General features: G+C 39.5%; 1 protein-coding gene across 13 annotated transcripts in view; it reads right to left on the bottom strand.

The window, feature by feature from the left end:
* The window catches only part of adgrb1a (adhesion G protein-coupled receptor B1a), a 151,561-nt gene that overhangs the window by 103,431 nt on the left and 29,691 nt on the right, over positions 1–18,439 (bottom strand). The window lies entirely within an intron of this gene.

The raw sequence follows: 18,439 nt of genomic DNA, 5'->3' as shown, positions 1-18,439 counted from the left end.
TTAATCTGGTTCTGACTGGAGGGGAGGCATTTGATATTGTAGAACTATGGGCACCATATTAAATGTCTACAAACTGCTATTGTTCTTTAAAAGACACACATTTACTAAATTACTTATCACAGCAAATTGATTGCTTTTCCAATGAAAGGAAAAGTTACAGATGATAAAGACTTTAATCCAGCAAGTTTTGAAGCTACCTCGAATTTTAAGGTAATATATTGCTTTTATATTTGTAGAAACTATTTTTCTGTACACAGATGCCAGTGTGCCAGAAGCAGAGGGGTCAGAAGATGACAGGGTGTCAATGACACATCCCTTCAGGAATGCACCTCCACCATGACTGCCCCAAACCGGAGGAAGTCAGGAGTTTAGCAGAATAACAAATACAGGTCTGTTTACCATGTGTCTATTTAATGAGTTGATTTAAAAGGGGTAGAATAGAGGACAGTGAGCAGTGATTGGAATGGCTTGAGAGAAAAAGATGAGCATCAGGGCACTATTTCTGTATGATCACAGTTACCTGGTAAATCATATCTGTTGCAGTTTTAGAGATTAACCAGTTACAGAAACCAAATCCTACATCAATAAGAGCGTTTTGATGATAGCAAGCATGTAGACCCACATATATCAGGATTTAGAGCAGTTAATGCAGCAGGTAATAAATTGACTGTTACTTTTCTGTACATGCATTTAGTTGTTTTCTATTGGAGGGTACATCTATTACACAATGAATTTCAACATGAAAAATTATATTAAAATGTTCATCATGATATGTGTGTGGCACTTTTTTAAAACTAGAAACACTTAATATCACTGAAAGCTGAAGCTTTAAAATAACCATTTCCACCAACATGAGAATGTGTCAGTCCCTCACAGCCAACAGAGGACAACACACTGAACAACAGGTACAACGTGATTAGCCTTGCATCACTGTGCAAACCCCAGCATTGGGGCGGGGCAGTTGACTAAAAATACTTTAAAACTGACACTTTATTTTGCTCAAGCCGGTTAATACGGTTAACATTTTGCACACAGAGTTAAAAAAACAACACAGGATGTAACGTGATGCCCAGAGACAGAACATCAGGTTTAAAGTGATTGGAACAATGCAAATTCACGACCTCACATTAATACTAAATAAACTCTTGACATAATCGTTGTCTGCAGTGGGAGCAATAATTAACAGATGCTTATAAACAACAATCATTGAGAAACTACCTGCTACCTGTTGTCTCTCAAAGCTATATGAGAAATGAATATAAAGCCCCAGGCCTAGAGATTTGTTGAGGTAATGTTGTGTTAATTAGAACTGTATTAATATTTGAATTGGTAGCATAAAGTTCATGATTTGTGTTAAGCTGATGGGAGCTCACTTTCAAAGTCAACATATTCATGTATTAAAAAAAAAAACACCATACTGCTGCGTTTCTGTTGATTGTAGACAAAGAACTTGTGTAAGAAGCATCTGTCTGATTGGTGAAAAGTACAGCTCCTAATGGGTCAGCCCCCACTCATTTGTAGTGTTGTCCTCCAGGGTCACACTGTTTGACTGCATCTGAGCCCAGTTTACTTCAAGCCAAATCCTAACATGCATCATCTGAAGACACATAAGGCTTGAGACCTTGCAAAATTATAGATAAAAAAACAACAGTTCCGACTAGTAGCAAGCACTTTGGCAAGTTACAGTTACATTCGTAACATACAAACTACAGACAGCAGCTCTTTCTACTATTTTGATGTTTTGCAAATGTATCTGCAATTTACAAGTGACAGTCACTCGTCAAACGTGACTGCCATTTGCAATCAGAATGCGAGCAGTGCTTGCAAATCACTTTTGTGAAGCAGGTTTCAGTTCTGAAATTCTAATATTTTATAAATGATTCAATAAGTATGTTGGACAGTGATCTGATCTGAATGTAAATTATTAGAATTTACAAACACTTGTTTTATATGTACTGGATGTAAATAACGGACAATCGGATATGAACATGGTTCTCTAATGAGTACCACACTGGTTGTTTGAATGAATGAATCTGTGATTCATTTAATCTGCATGATCCTATTATACATTTTCACATGATGTCCATGGATTCTCAAGGCCATAGTAAATTTGGGACTGCAAAACATCAGCTGTATATGCGCATGATCTGTACATTTCTAGGTTTATGGTTAGACAGTTGAATAGTTATTGAATTGATATGTTGATGCCAACCTGCCCCCAGTGTCCAGTCAAGGCTCCAGTGGACTGTGGAAAAGACATTTTCCTTAAAACAACCAGACACCCTCTTTGTCAGGTCTGGTTTAATTCAATTGTGTAGATTCTCAAAACCATCTTGATATCATTTACCACCAAAAGTCTCTTATGGCACAGCACTTCTTTCTGTCTCTTCTTTCTGTCTCGTTTTATCTCAGCCTGGATCAAATCTCACTCCGCCTCATCCTGGCAGCTTGTAACTTCACCTCGTACCAAACAGCGTCCAGGGAAAACTACCCAGGCCTCTTTCACCAGACAAGTCTGACAGTAATGAAAGGAATAGAGCTTTAACAGAGGATAAACGGCTGCCCTTTATTGACAGCTTCGCCTCATCTATCTCTGCCCCAGACACACACACCCCCCTCCCACTACCACCACACACACACACCCAACCAACCCCACCCTCCTCCTCCTAACCTGCCATGAGGTAGTCTGATCAGCCAGCACGCAGCGCTCTGCTGGAGCTTCCTGTTCATGTCAAGCCTCCCCTCATTATTAAAACAGAGCACCGGTCCCTACCTCCAACCCTAAAACACACACACACATCCCCACAGTCCTCGATCGATCTTTGTGTTTGAGGGGCTAACAGACAGAGAGCAGCTATTAACACACTTTCATCTACTTTGCAGCACAGGAGAATAGGATATGGTAGTGAAAGAAGAGATTTGAGCCACAGCTGCACAGCGTAGTAAAATCTGACCTGAAGATTAAACTTGATGTTCCCCTGACTATTAATCAATGCACCTCTGTGACTCTTCCTGATACATGTTGTATTGTGGGTTTCCAGAGGCTTTAAGGAGCCAGGGGCTACAGGATTTTCTCCTCTGGTCTTTTCTAGAGCAGGGTGGTGCTAGGTATGGCATACGTGAAGGCAAATACACATAACATTTGTAGGTGATGAAAGTGTATCTCCTTTTTTTTTGTGGATAGAAGTTTATTCAGTTTTTCACTTCCATATAACTGGGACATTTGTAAGACACAAAAAGGTGTGATTGGCCCAGGTATCACTGGACAGAACACTTCCCATAAGTGAAGTGCCGTTCAGAGGGAAACATCCTGTCTGCCAAGTGAATGCTTCCAATCAGAAATCTCTATATTGATTCCACGTGTGTTTCATTTCCTGTTTGCCAGATTGTCTTCGTTTTGTCGGAATAGCTGTCCAGACATTTTTGTATTATCTGAGTATTTCCTCTTGTATGGCCTCTGCCTGTTGTTTTACTTTGAATTGCATTTGACACAGAAAGTTTTTTGTTCATCTCCTCATTTGTGGGGAGTAAACTTTAGAACTGAGGAAATGTAACTTCACCATCATGCTATGAATAAATAAACTATGGTTTGTGTTAAAATAAGTATTTCCTTAACGTTAAAAGTCAGTCAACATCATGGTTACAATAACAGTCAGAGTCAAAACAAGGAAACTCTGACCAGCAGTTTCACACAGTAACAAAAGGTGATCTCCTGAACATCCTGTGTTTGGTCTCATGGTCGATTCATTAACCGGGACGACCTTTGGCATTTTAAAATGATCGGCCATTACCTTGATGCCTGTGCTCACAAAGCCCATGAAAAGGAAAAATGTCGGTGAATAAATACTGTGGATTAAATTGAGTTTCTCTCAAAAAATATATTTTGAACTTGGAATGGTCAGATGTCAGTGGGTGCTGTGAAATAGGTAAAACTGTACCTCAGAGAATATTGTGAGACTTAAAAATATTAGCTTTCAAAGCTCAATATACAATTCTTTCTGCTCCTGTTAATGGCATATAAAATGTTTACTTTCTGTAAAAGTAAAATTATTCTGCAGGTCTAGTTGGGAATTGTAACAGTTGAAAGTTTAAAGCCAATCTAGCCCAGTCTCCACACATCAACATTACTGAGGTTTGTGATTTGAGATGGTCGATGTTTGACAGAAAACACGTGTATGTTTACATGGCCTATTGAGTTTATGGTCTGTCTTTATTAAGCATGTTACAAAACATTAATATATCATCTACATTAATGTTGCTCATATATGTGAAAGTCTGTCACAGCCAGCTGACAAAACCATCTCTAGAGTGCAGCTCCTGTCTCACTGCTGTTGTTACCATGGTCATAGCTTGCCTGGGCACCTAAATGATCATTTAAAGGTCATACGTTTATATAGGCTCTTGGATATATTTATCCACCGTCGTCATTTCACATACAGAGTAAGCAACAGTTGCTCATGGTGAGTGAAGCCATATGCCTTGCCTGGTATCTGGCTGACTTTCTTAAACATGCACAATTTATTTCTACTGATGCAAAAGGGTCCACTCCTTTTTGCCAGATCTAGGCCACAAGTAATTATAGCGATATCAAATATCAACTACATGTGCCAAAGGAGGCCTTGTGCTATCTGGGCCATATTTAACATTTACCACATGGGCCACTTTAGGTTCACATCCAGATTACACCCATCCAAGAGCAGTGCATGTTTGCCAAGAAAGGCCTACATGTGTTTAAGGGTATTTTTGCGACATTTGCTATTTTACAATTGCAAGAGCAACTTTAGGCTCACATCCATTTTGCTTGGGCCACAAGAAGTCCAGCAGTGCCTCATCATTGCCCGGAAGTGGCCCACATCTGTATTCTATCTGAGTAGAGACCAGACATGGACCAACAGACTCAAATACAGTCTTCAGATATAGATGAAATATCAACAGGAATGGAGGAGGCTTTTATACAGCCCACTGCCTCAGTGAGGTCATGGCAGGGAAATGGTTGAGAAACAGGACAAAATGTATGAGTGGAGAAGAAGACGGGCTAATGTTAGCCATGAGATTATAATCAAATTATAAGACAGGCGCACCAGGAGGCGCAGGAGTAACGACTTTATTAGCTCTAGTTTGGAACAGGCCTTTGGGGTTGTGTTTACTGGTGGAAAATAAGATCATCTTAAATCATGTTGTTAAGCTCAGTTAAAAGGTGCTTGTAATAAAACCAGTGAACATGAAGCCCAGTGGATTACAGCAGTCACTCTGCCCTTCGACATTTACATTGGAAACAACAAATAGATTCATTTAACCACATGAATGAGTTAATGATGAATTGGCGGAGGGGGTAAATGGCATTTTAATAGGAGCCACTTTATCCAAAATGGCGGAGCAATGTGAGTTAAAAGATTGAACTACACAATCTTGGTGTGCATCAGAAAACAGCAGCCCAGCGGAAAACCTTTCAGCAGTGAGGTGATTAAAGATGTGAGTGCTCTTGACATTTGCTGGGCAGAGAATCTACGGCAGCTCTTTGAAACAAATGGGGACTATATTTAAACCATGTTTTAATTTGTCCCCAAATGTATGAGGGACCAGACATGTGATGAATCCAATTTAAAGACTCAGTGACATTCGAAAAATCAGCAACGTGATGATTTAAAATTGACTCCAATTATTTCAGATATGAAAGGATCCCCACAAAATGTTATTTCGAAAATATCCTCACATTTAGAGACATGCTGCTCTTCTACCTCACTGTTTCTTACTTTTAGCTCGCAGGCAATCAGGTCATTGTTTGCTCATATTGCTGCGAGAAGGTTCCTGGTTGGAATCCCGGTTTGTCTGGTGTCTTTCTGTGTGGAGTGTGATGCCCGTGTCTGCGTGGGCTTTCTCCGGATACTCCGAAGACCAAAGACATACAGATTAAGGATTGGATTCAGTGGAGATTCTAGATTATCCGTAGGTGTAAGATGTGAGTGTGAATGCTTGTTTGTGTCTGTATGTTGACACTGTGATACAGAAGGTATCCCGCCCAATCACAGAAGGTATCCCGCCCAATGTTTGCTAGAATTGGCTCCAGCTCCCCCCACAAGGATTAGCAGTATAGATAATGGATGGATAATGCATGTTGCACATAGTAATAAAGGGTTAACAAAATTACTTTGTTTAAATTGTATTGATTTTAAAATAAAATAATTAATTTTGCCAGACATTTTCACATGGCAGCAGCTCCATTTTCATAAAGTGTTGAACTGCTCCCATGTGCACAGCCTTGTTCACATGACATCTGAGGCATACAGCATGCCGCCTGGGCACATTTTGAATTCAGAGTAAGAAGTTCTTCACTGAGTGGAAATTTTAGTATTCTGTAGCTGTGGAATTATTCATTCCTTTCAGCCTGTGGCTGGAACAGCAAGCAATTAAAAGAACAAAGGTGTTGCATTAGCCAGCAGCCCAGAAGCATGAATCCATGTAAACATGCCCAACAGGCTGGCTCTGCAAGTGAGTCAGAACAATGGGCCAATCAAAGAGAAGCAACAGTCCCTCAGACAGCCATGTAGAGGAAGCTGGAGAGATAGAGCCACAGACAAAGAGAGCACTGATGAGAAAATGATAGAGTCGCATGGAGCATCGCCTTTTCACATCGGCAGCACAGGAATTACAGGCTGATTAACAGAGTAACACAGGGAGCTGCCGTCACACTGCTGTGTAAACGAGGAGCCAAAAAGCCACGGGACTGTGAGACACACATGGATTTCCTCTTCTCTGAACTCCAAATTGTGTAGAATTGTTCCTCTGTGACTTCTGATTTCTTCTCATGCAAACCAGTTTGGCAGAGGCATCAGTTACAGCAGTTTGTGTAAGTGGATATTAATCATGGAGACTGATCTCTGCACACATATAGACTCAGGTGAGAAACCAGGAACACAGCAGGAGAGATGGAAGAGACACAATGCAACTTTATATGAAGCTCAGCGTTAGTTCAGTCAGGAAGACTTTAACCCCATTCAATCGATCTTAAATCTCTCTCTCCCTCTACACTTATTCATCAGCTGATTGTGGGCGCTTCAAAATTGCCAATCAGATTCTGCCACATTCTCTTCCAGCCAATCACACGGCTGTAAACTTTAAATCCCTTTTACTCTCTTCTGCAGTCAGCCGTCATTTAGTGACGCACATATACCACCTCCACCCCAATCTCGTCCAGTCTTCAATCATCATCACCTCATCTGGATCCTCAAACACCACCAGTGTCTAGACCCTGTTGGGAATTCCTGTACTACGAACTGGAATTACAATGGAAGCCAAAGGTTTACAGTTTCAAACATGGTTTCTATTTCAACAACGCTGATGTTTTTACAATGTTTCTGTAGAGGGCTTCTCAGGCTTTAATGGGTTAGGATTTGAATGTCACCTACGCAAATATTTACTGAAATAATATTACAAATCTCTATTTCAATTCATCTCAAAACTCAAATTAGCACATGTAGGATTGAAAGGTAGCTCTGAAAGGTTTGTAGTGCATTTGTCTGTGTTGAATTCTGTGTGTATCTGAAAACATGTGGATTTACTGCTCAGTATTCAATGTTATATCGTTTTACAATGGTTAGGAATTTCTATCCAATGCAGTCCTGCATGGCAATATTCTATTGCATGAAAATTGACTTCAGTTCCACCAGTGCCTCCGTTTTACGAATTATGTGAATGGATTCCTAAGTTGCTCTGAGCGAAGACACAAGACTCGACACACTGCTGCAGCTTGACTACACCTCCGCCCTCATGACAGCAACGACAGAAATCTGCAACGTCTCAGCAGGCTGCAAAATTAAACAGATAATCATCTGTCTCTGCTGATAAATGTGTTTACTGTGGTAAATGTCAGAGCCTTTCTAATAAGCAGAGGGAAGGCATTTCTTACGCGCGCACACACACACACACACAAGCACACGTACAAACCTATTCACATAAACATTACATTTCAATGGAAATTACTCCAGTGAAAGGGAGGAATATTTAATAATGAGAAATAACTTAGGATATTGTAATAAACTGTAGTTCTGGATAATAGAAAATAAAAATATGTACAATACAAATAAGTATTTTGTTTAATGTCAAATTATGAGTCTCTTCCCATATGTACAGTTTATGTTCTTTTTGTGTGTGTGTGTTAGTCAAATAACAAAGTATAGATTAGCAGACAGTGTGTATGAGAAGATCATTATAGAAAAACATTTTCAAAAAGTAAAAATAAAAGATATTTAAACACATCCCTGCCCTCTGCAAAGGACGGTGACGCAACTTACAAACACTGACTCACACTCACTGACCCGAATCTCACCCCACAGAGAAACACACATACACAGAAACCTTCCTGGCTCAGGGGGCTGACATGTGTGAGTTATAGGTACAGACAGGATCAGTCTGGCTGCACTGTCACACACCTACTGGACAAGGCAACTGTTCTGATCGTTATTTAGAGGCATTTGTCTCTGTTTTTAGATTTTGTTTTACAAACCAATCAGTTGACTAATGGAGAAAATATTTCAAAGAGCTCTAAATCCTGATTTTAAATTAACTGTTGATTAAAATAAATCTTCCCATTAGATTTCCGTTATGTTGAGCTGAGGAAGCTGCAGGAAAAATGTTCAAGGAGTCACCGGAGTCATCAGTAACATGACCTAAGGAGCATGAACATCCGCAGTAAATTTCATGGCAATCAGTTCATTAGAGATCTTGCTCTGGACTAAAGTGTTGGACAGACAGCAGCCGGCAGACTGACGCTGTCATTCTCAAGCATGGCTGCTTGTGGAGCAGAAAAATAGCGATGCTGTCAGTCTGTATCAGTCAAAGCCCCCAGTGTCAGGCGTGGACAGCATTCAGACGTCAGCCTTGTTTACAACACTGTTACACTTGAGCCACTAAAGCAACATGAGTATAATTGAACATGTCTATTATTAGTTTTACTGTATAGACTGCGTTAACTGTCAGAGCGACTCCAGCTGCACAGGGCTTTGTCCTTGAGTGTGAAATGGAAAAAAAGAAACGGAGACATGGAGAGCAATTATTTCATACACAACAGGCCACAGCTGTGCTAAAGTAGATCCAGAGTTAAATACAGCTTTAATTGTATTTCATTGAGAGGAGATTTTATGACATGTGTAACCCCAGATTACAGTCTTGCAACATACGGTACAAACAACACAAGTGGTTTAACTAACACACTTATGAGCTGAGAACGATAAACATATCCTCCGCTCTGTTGAATTCTCACTTCAAACACTCATAGTTGCAGTAGCAGCAGTGCTCTGCCCAGTGCCAGGAGAGAGAGCGAAGAGTCATGATGCAAGTGTCTCTCTCTCTCTCTGTAAGTGTGTGTGTGTGTGTGTGTGAGGGAATGTAAGTCTAAGGTGACTTATGACAATGTACATCTGTGTGTATGCGTCTCTCTCCTTCCTAATACCCATATCTCTCAGTAGGGATGCTGCTGATGGCTATGTGATGGTTCTTTTTTCCTCACCATCACAATAAGTCTCTGTATAATGGCGTCTTTGTTCTATGACGTAAACGCATTGATATGAAAGGCAATTGCTCTGAATACCAATTGAAATCAAGCCAGATCACATTCAGATGAAAATGAGTTTGTCAGAAAAGCTATGTGTTTGCACAAAGGGAAGGGGATTACGACTGAAAGAGGACATCACACGCAACAAAGCTTTAACATGCTACTTCAGCTCTGCTCCTTCCAACTGTAAAATACATTTTAAACAAACCTTTGAAAGTCTGCAAAATGTGGATTCAAAGTGCTCAAGTCAGCTGGAATATAAGGAGTTTCTTTATTTCTTCTCCTAATGTTAAAAATATGCATTCGCAAGGGACCCTGAAATCACATTTGAAGAATTTGATTAGGACTGATTTTTATTAGAGCCCAGCACAAATCTGTTTTTCTAACCAGCCTGCTCCCACAGTCCATTATATTAAATCTCCCACAGAGTGCAATATATCGCCAGTTCTCATTCCTCATTACAGTTCAGCAAAGAATTTATCAGTTTTGATTACAAACCTCTATGAAAAATGTTGTAATTAAGGATACACCTGAATCTTCCAGTACCACGATGACCTACTGGAGTGATTTCAAACACAGGGAGATTTTTCTAAGTAATTTAAACATATACTGTGTGGAGATACATAAATCGATACAGAAACATAAAAAGCGGAGGTAGGTAAATTCTGTAACTTTTGGAGGGACAGCACTCTCTATCACCATCTTCTTGGGGAAGAATACTAGTCACCCCCAAATAAAGTTCCACAATTTGAGGGATTCTGAACCCTACCTACTACAATATTTTGTATGCTACTGAATATCACAACCAGGTTCAAGGTTAAATGATGGAAGAAGACCATAACACATTGAAATAGGTTAATATGAGTTCACTGAAAGAGGCAATAAATAGTTAGCCCATCAGACAAAGACAGTTGAAATTAACAGATTCCTTCATACCACCAAAAGCATGAGAAAAGGAAATAGCTAAGTCATTTAGCACTCGATGAATTGGGTTAGAATTGTTATTTTGTAGACAAATACAGGGTGAAAAGAGGATCTTCAGGCAAAACAAAGCTAATGTCCAACATTAGCTTGGAAACAACGGTGCAAAGTGTTAGGCAAACTAAAGATGTAGCACAGCGGATCAGCCAACAGGATTAACAGGCAGCTCTCAATGTGCAGAATGTCAAACATTGCAGGGCATTACTAATTACATGAGAACACCAAAACAGCAGCTGGTCTTTCCAATGATCTGCTGAAGTCAGACATCACCTGGACATGGGATCAACCCCAGCAATAAGTGTTTCATTAACTCAAAGAAGCCCTCATCACCTCATCCTTCTTGGCTTGCTATGACCCACAAAGACAAATACCTGTTCCAGTAGATGACAAAAGTAACAGGGGACCCCTTACATCCCCTTCGCCCCTCATGGTGAAGGCTGGTGGCTAGTTTCATGCCATATGAGTGGACAGACAGATGCATAAACCATCTGTCGGTATCAAAAAATTGACAAGGAATGTTTAGCAGCGTCTGCCGATGACAGATTCCAAAAATAAGACGGGCATATTCTGACTTATCACATATCATAAGCCTCTGGAGCCACTGATAAATAAATTGGTTGCAGTGTCAGTGAGACTTGAAGCGAGTGATGACACTGGTCATTGCTGATGCCTTGTCAAGTACAGAGACAACATCACAGAGACAGTTGCTTGTCATGAAACTGCTGTCAGTCACAGTCAACCAATATCACTGCACAAACTCAACTAGAGACAATGTCTGTTGCACAAAGAGCATTGAATCATGCACTGTTTAAAGAGCTTCTACTATCAAATTTGACTGTACTACAATAGACCAGGTTGATAAGTCAAGTCACATTGCAAGACTTGGCATTCCTGATTGGATTGTCAGTTGTAGACAGTATGACATGGTGCATATTACATCAAGTCCCTGCATCCTCCAAGAAGATGACCCACTATTAGCATCGCTGTGCTGCAGAGCACCACCAATGACCTCTACCAGTTTACACCCAGCCAAACTGCTCATGGGATGGAAGGCAGAATATCAACGGATCTGGTTCCTCACTGGCCTGGTAAAACCCTCACCAGACTCAGAGATCATGAGGCTAAGCAACAACAGGCCTTGTATTTCAACTGGAGACTCATGTAATGGACTTTCAACTTTTAAAACCAGAAGATCAAGTTCTGGAAGGATCAGTATCTGCCATCTGAGAAAGCTGTGATCATAGTGTCAGAATTCTTACAGAAGGGAGGAGGGGTTAGAAGGACCTGTCTAAATAGTAACAGAATAATAGAAACATATCAGAGGGTCAGATAGTGACAAAGAATTGTAAAATGCATAAACCTGCAGTAAGACTGGATACACAAGAGAAATATCCTCCTGAAAAGGTGAAGCTTTACGAGTCAAGGGGAAGTAGAAATATTATCCTGACAAAAGGTAGTTAAGCTTTTGAGTACCGGACTGTAAGTTTGAGTTAGCAAATGTTATGATATGTATAATGCATTAAAATGTGAGTGCTAAAAGAAGCACATTCATTTATTTAGTCACAGGTCTAGACAGATTTATTAGTTTTTTGCTTGTATCCAGTAGGTGATATGTAGGGGGGTGAGGGGGGGATGCTATTCCATTTAAAACCAAAATGGCCAAAAATCCATCCCCCTTGACAACCTGTCAAATATGCCATCCCCTCTCAGCCATCCACCGTCCTGTATGAAAGTGCTGAGTATGCAGATAGAGAACTTGTGTGTGCAGATGAGCATCAAAGCTGCTGAATAAATCACAGGATCAGCAGTTTATTGAGTTATTAAGTTGAAACCAAATGACATTGAAAAGAACAGGCGGAGTCTGTGCCTCTCTTTCTCCCACACAAACACACGGACTGTCTCTCAGAGTCACGACTGGCCATCAGCTGCAACTGGAGAAATCCTACATGCGTAGAATAAAGTGAGGGGGAGATGGCAAGGATTTGTGTACACAGTCCAGCGCACTAGTCGCCAACCAGTTAATTGTGATCGACTGGTCAATCTCGACCGTCTTTGTTAAAAAAAAAATTCCTCTTCCAGATAAACATTTAGCCAAATTTGATATGATTGTTTACTATATTTAACTGAACCACTGAAGCCCAGGAGGTAAAGCAGTTGTCTGAGGATTCCAAGGTTCCCCGTTTAATTCCAGCTTTTGTTCATTTATTGAGTAAACAGAAGACTTCACGTTGTCCAACATTGGTTTGTCTTCATGTGATAAAATGAGTGGACAATTCCAAGGTGCTGAAAAATCAAACTAAGGACTTGTGCCATGATGCCTAATGTAATCTTCAATTGGTTAAGATGGAGTTTATAAAATATAAATGGTGTTGGTGCTGGTATAAACTTTTTAACTGATACCCAGCCAGAGACTAAGCATCTATATCAACTTACTCTGACACTTTATCATTGAATGTGTCACCCATCTGTATTTTATGCTCAACAGTTACTCATACTCCAACCTTATTTCTGAGTTCATATGTTAATGTAATCACTAACAACATTTGCTATTCATTTCCCAAACTCTGAATGTCTACCAATGGTTTCATTTCCATGAAACACAGGTTTTGATGCAGTGGCCTATTGTTTGAACTGATGACTCATTCAGTAGAATTCATGCCCATCTAACATTTAGAAATGCTCCAATGGGCCGTCAACCTTAGTTGGGGAAAATGAACAGCAGCTCTTGCCTCCTGTTACAACCCTGTTTGCTACTATTTCACTATTTTAATTTTAAAATACCTTAAAAGAAAAAGATTCTCCACTTCAGCTGAAACAATCTCTATGCTTTAGAGATGTTTTAGCAACCTTTGCTGTTTCTATTCAGCATTTCTAATTTAGTTGAAAAGCCATTCAGTTTTAGAACCACATGGCTACATTGTCATAGGATATGTGTCTCTTTCATGGCTGCTTCCACATCATAGGGAGCAGAATCCTGATCAGCTGCAGGTTAAGTGCTGTCGAGTGATTGAGCAGCATGAAAATGATTCTGTTACACCATCATTAACGATGTATGGGACTAGACGCCGACATATTGAGCCTGTGTGTGCCAATGCAAACATATGCACATTATACACACTCAGATAGACACAAAGATACACATTTTCATCGCCATACTATTTGTCAGGAGGTGTAAATGACACACACACACATATACACAAAGGGCAGCAATGACTCAGTATAATAGCCATTTGTGAGAACGCCCTTTGGGGATGACGTGGCCACACATCATCTGCACGACATCACAGTCTGAGAAACACTTGCTCAGAAATGTCATTGACACTAATGACAGCACAACAAATCGGCACTCACCTCAGCATCAGTGCTGTATATTTAACAGAATCCTTAAATTAGGTAACCCTTTAATTTCATACTCTATTTGCTTTGAACTAAGGAATTCTGATTCTGATTTTTATCATTCATTAACCATTGATGTCAAACATTCTTTGGTTGGATTTTCATCAAATTTCATTGATTCGAATAATTGAGGATTTCACCTTATCTTACCGTTTTTGGCTGAGTTTTAACCATTTGAAATCTTATCAACCATGTGAAACAATAATCTGCCCTATGGATACTAAGGATTTCTCTATGAAGCTTTCTACCAAAGCATTCACTGTGTGCATCCTGCAGACCTAATAAATATGTTGTTTACATATATGTGGCTTGCTAGCATGTGCTCTTCATCTGTGCCCCTGGCGGTGCATTGAAACATTTCTTGGCATCTTACCACAGCAATATAGAATGAAACTGTGAAACCACCGGGGTAAAAATAACACCTACAGCCCATCTGAATGCACAGCCCACAATCCCAAAGTATAACATTAGTATTGGACAACACTCCTGGGAGGAGCGTGCCCTTTATATGGCCAAGAGAGAGGTACTTCTATGGAGGCCAGGGTGGTGGATGGGCTAGTGATGGCAACTCTGAAATTATTGTTTTATAAAAATACACTGCAACAGTAAAATATATTGTTGGAAACTATTGCAACTAGATCATCAGATTGGGATATGTTGTTAATATATATATGTGGGAAATCATGAATACAATTGAACATAAAAGACAACACAATATTCAACCCTGCAGACCAACATTTGCTTGTACAGCTTTACTAAACTTTTTCTATGCTAATGTTCAGACACCTTGAGCACAAGGTTTAATACATAAAACAATGCTGCTAATAAATCGCTGTTCATTCACTGGAAAAATACATAACCTCTGAAAATAAGCCAGCAGTCACGATGTTTCATATAAAATGTATTTGCTGTCGCAGTTTAGTTGTATAGAGACATCATTTCTAAGAGACATGGTTGTTGTGGTAAGCTTCGGTTCACATCTTCATGTGAGAGATTTCATTTTTAGCCAAAGTGGCATGGTGCTAGGAATGGCAATGTTAGTGTAAGATATATATTGAGCTATTTGATGGAGGACATACCTGGGCATACATACACACACACTGAACATGCATGGTACCCAGAGGAAGAATTTCATTGAATTTAGTGATATAGAACATTTAAGTGATTTTTATTTAAAATCTAATTACATAATAATTTTGGGAGACACATTCATGGTTCCCAGAGGATAGATTGTAACAACTCTGATCCCCTGACTGTTTGTCCCGTGATAACATTGGGTCAAAGTTTATTGGTCTGAGGCTGGGTTGCAACCAAATGTAACTTTTAGTCCCAAGAACTTTTTTATGTAGAAGACTGTTCAACAATTATGATGTTATATAAATCAAACAACACTACAACAATAGGAGGAGATTAAAATGTGTCTGCTATTGATCTGAAAAGAGACAAACGATAGTAAAACAAAATCAACACACCTTTAATTCTAAACATAAAATAAGTACGCAAGCTTTAGTTTTACAAGCTGTAGTGAGAAATAAAACACTGGAGTACTTGATCAATTATGCATCTTTAGTCAGCCTCATAAAATCTAACATGCTGTTCCCCTTTCTGCGTCACAGTTTTATAGAAGTGCTCCCTCATGTTGGCCCTGTCTGCATACATGAAAGTGACCAAGCAGCTTTTTAAAAAACCCAATAGGTTTTGTATCATACTGGGACTGTTGAATAAACATAATATGTTAGATAAAAGGTTTAGTCAGTAATTTATTACATATATGGTTACTACAAATAAATAATACAATAACTGACTGAAATATTAAACACAATCTTGGCTTTAGTAACACATAAGCCAACTTGTTTGTGCACACACACTTAGATGTGGCATCACACAACCGCTACTATAATCCTATATTTATGTCAGATGATGTCACATTCGTGTCACAGAATGCGGCGCAATTTAATCAGCAACCAGCTTCACTGCTGGCTATCGGGTATTATGCTGAGGACAAACCCATTTCCATGTATTTCTTATTCACTCCAATGTCAAACAAGTAAAGATCCAGTCATCTACACAGTTTGTCTGCATTACAACATAGAGGGCAAGAGGTTTTACAGGAACAGAGTAATTAGTAATATTATTCATGGCTGAACAGTCACCTAAACCTTCATTTTGCATCTGCAGAGAAAGTGGAATTAAACTGTAAACTGTACAATGTCATATAGTAAGTTGACCATGAAAGTAAGCAACACGATTGACTATTTCAACAACTGAGTGATTCAAATGAAATCATTGATTGTGATCCAATGTTCCTCTGAACCAGAGTTAGAATAACGGAGGAGACCAGCAGGGCTTTGCTCCCCAAACTACACCTGAATTCTCCTACAAGCAAGAAAATGTAGTTTTAGGTCTGAAAAAATAGATATAACCATGAGATGTTCTATTGCTGCAGAGTTGCTGATACAGTATTTCCCTTTGTGTCATTGAATTGTGTCCAGCAGCCGCTCTGTCATCATTCCTGTCCCCTGTTTAACTTAGGTATTCCTTCCATCAGCATACAGGGAATGCTTAACTGCAGGGGATCAAACCAACAACCTTCTGATTAGTGGGCGACCCGCTCTACCTTCTGAGCTACAGCCTCCATCAGAGTGACACTTCATGTTGTAATAATGTAATTTTATGTTATCATCTTCATCATGTCAATCTTTATAAGATGTAGATTGTGACTTCAGTGCAACTTATTTGCGGCCTCACTTGTCATATGATATCATATGATGCAGAATAATGCTTTAAACAAAATACATTTTTGATTGTCTCTCAAGTTTTTTCATGTTTGATGAAATTCCACTCACGGATTATTTGGTTATTTTGTACAAACACACACACATGGTTGAAAACAATACCCTGGTTTTGTGGCTATATGTTGTTTTGCAGGGTCATAATGTAAGAGATGGTTAAAGTTTAATATTTATAGCACATAAATTATAAAAAATACATTATTCACTTTGATTAATACCTTACAAGTATCATTTAAGTATTCTGTGATTTTCATTAACTCTCCCAACACTGATCAATCGTGATGTCTATGTCTATGTATCATAAACCTAAAGACAAAGGGAGTGCAAGATACATCAGTAGTGCAATACCTGTATGTGTGTGTGTGTGTGTGTGTGTGTGTGTGTGTGTGTTTGTGAGAGTGTGACATTCAAAATGTCAGACAGAGCTCGTGAGAAAGTGTGAGTGCAGAGACACCAGGGCTAAATTCCTCCTTAGACTATTTCGGGCACTGACATCAGATTTCACAGGTGGTGTTCCTGGGTTTTTCAAACACTGCTGCTTGTTTTAGGTTGCAGATAAATTACTGTAAGTCACTGACACACGATGGAGGAAGCCTCTCGCACGCAATCAGCTCCCAAACAAGCTGAGAATCAACATTTCCCAAACTGTCACATTGCACTTGCTCAATAAAATATGATTGACGTCTTACAAACAAAATCTGCAGTAGGTGCTGAAGTTGTGTTCAGCTAATTATATCCATTTGTTTACTTTTTATTTTGATTAAACTGGGTTTATTGAACTCCACTCATTCTCACATTGCGAAGCTGTGAAGATTTGTCACCATCTCCAGTATATATTATATGATTGTATCTGATTGATTTAATTTATTATTGATTGATTTATTTTATTATCCGAGAGGGGCAAGCACATCTGGAGACTCACCCAGCTAAGAGAATGTCACTGTCTCCTCTACGAGCTGCGTCCGCATGACTCTCTCAGCGCTACCTGAGTCCGACCAGTGCCTGATTTGATGACCTGCTGGATCGGGTCGGTGCTGATTTGCTTTGGCAACAAGGCGTCACACAAATTGTTGCTCAATATTTGAAGCCCAGCGAGTGAAGCCAGTGAAGACAATTTTGAATCTACACGTCGAATTCGTTGTGTCATTTGTGTTGTTCACATGCTTGGGCTGAGCGAAACTCGCGTCAATTCACATTTTTGCATTCGACTTTGTAGGTCTAAGTTATCTCATTGCACAGAAAAATTCCTGAGCATTAGTTGTGGACACATTATAAGACTTCCTGACATCTCTTCAGTAGGTGTCGAGCTCTAAAAATGATGGAGCCTACACTTCCCAAGATGCAAAGTTACACTCCTGGCTTGTAAGACTTTAAACTGCATACTCCCTGAGTATACTAAGATATTCCCAGTTTGTAACGCAAGCTTTCTGTTTTAACTTGTCAGACTGAATAATACTGGTGATCAAACAATTTCAAATTGAAAGTTATTTTAAGATTCTACCTCTCATCTCTCACTCTGCAGTAAATGAGACATTTAAGATGAGGAAAGAAACCTTATTATATCATCTTAATCATAATTATGATCACTGTGATCGTACAGACAAACTTACACAAAACACCTACACACTGTATTTCTACACTGAACACTGTGTGGCCACTCAGTGTGTGTGTGTCTGTGTATGTGTGTGTGTGTCCTCACACTGACTAACAACACTATCCT

Source organism: Paralichthys olivaceus, chromosome 13 (genome assembly GCF_024713975.1).
Source record: "Paralichthys olivaceus isolate ysfri-2021 chromosome 13, ASM2471397v2, whole genome shotgun sequence".
In the NCBI taxonomy this organism is placed as follows: Eukaryota; Metazoa; Chordata; class Actinopteri; order Pleuronectiformes; family Paralichthyidae; genus Paralichthys; species Paralichthys olivaceus.
Note: the sequence above shows the minus strand (reverse complement) of the source record. Positions and strands in the feature narration are given on the sequence as shown.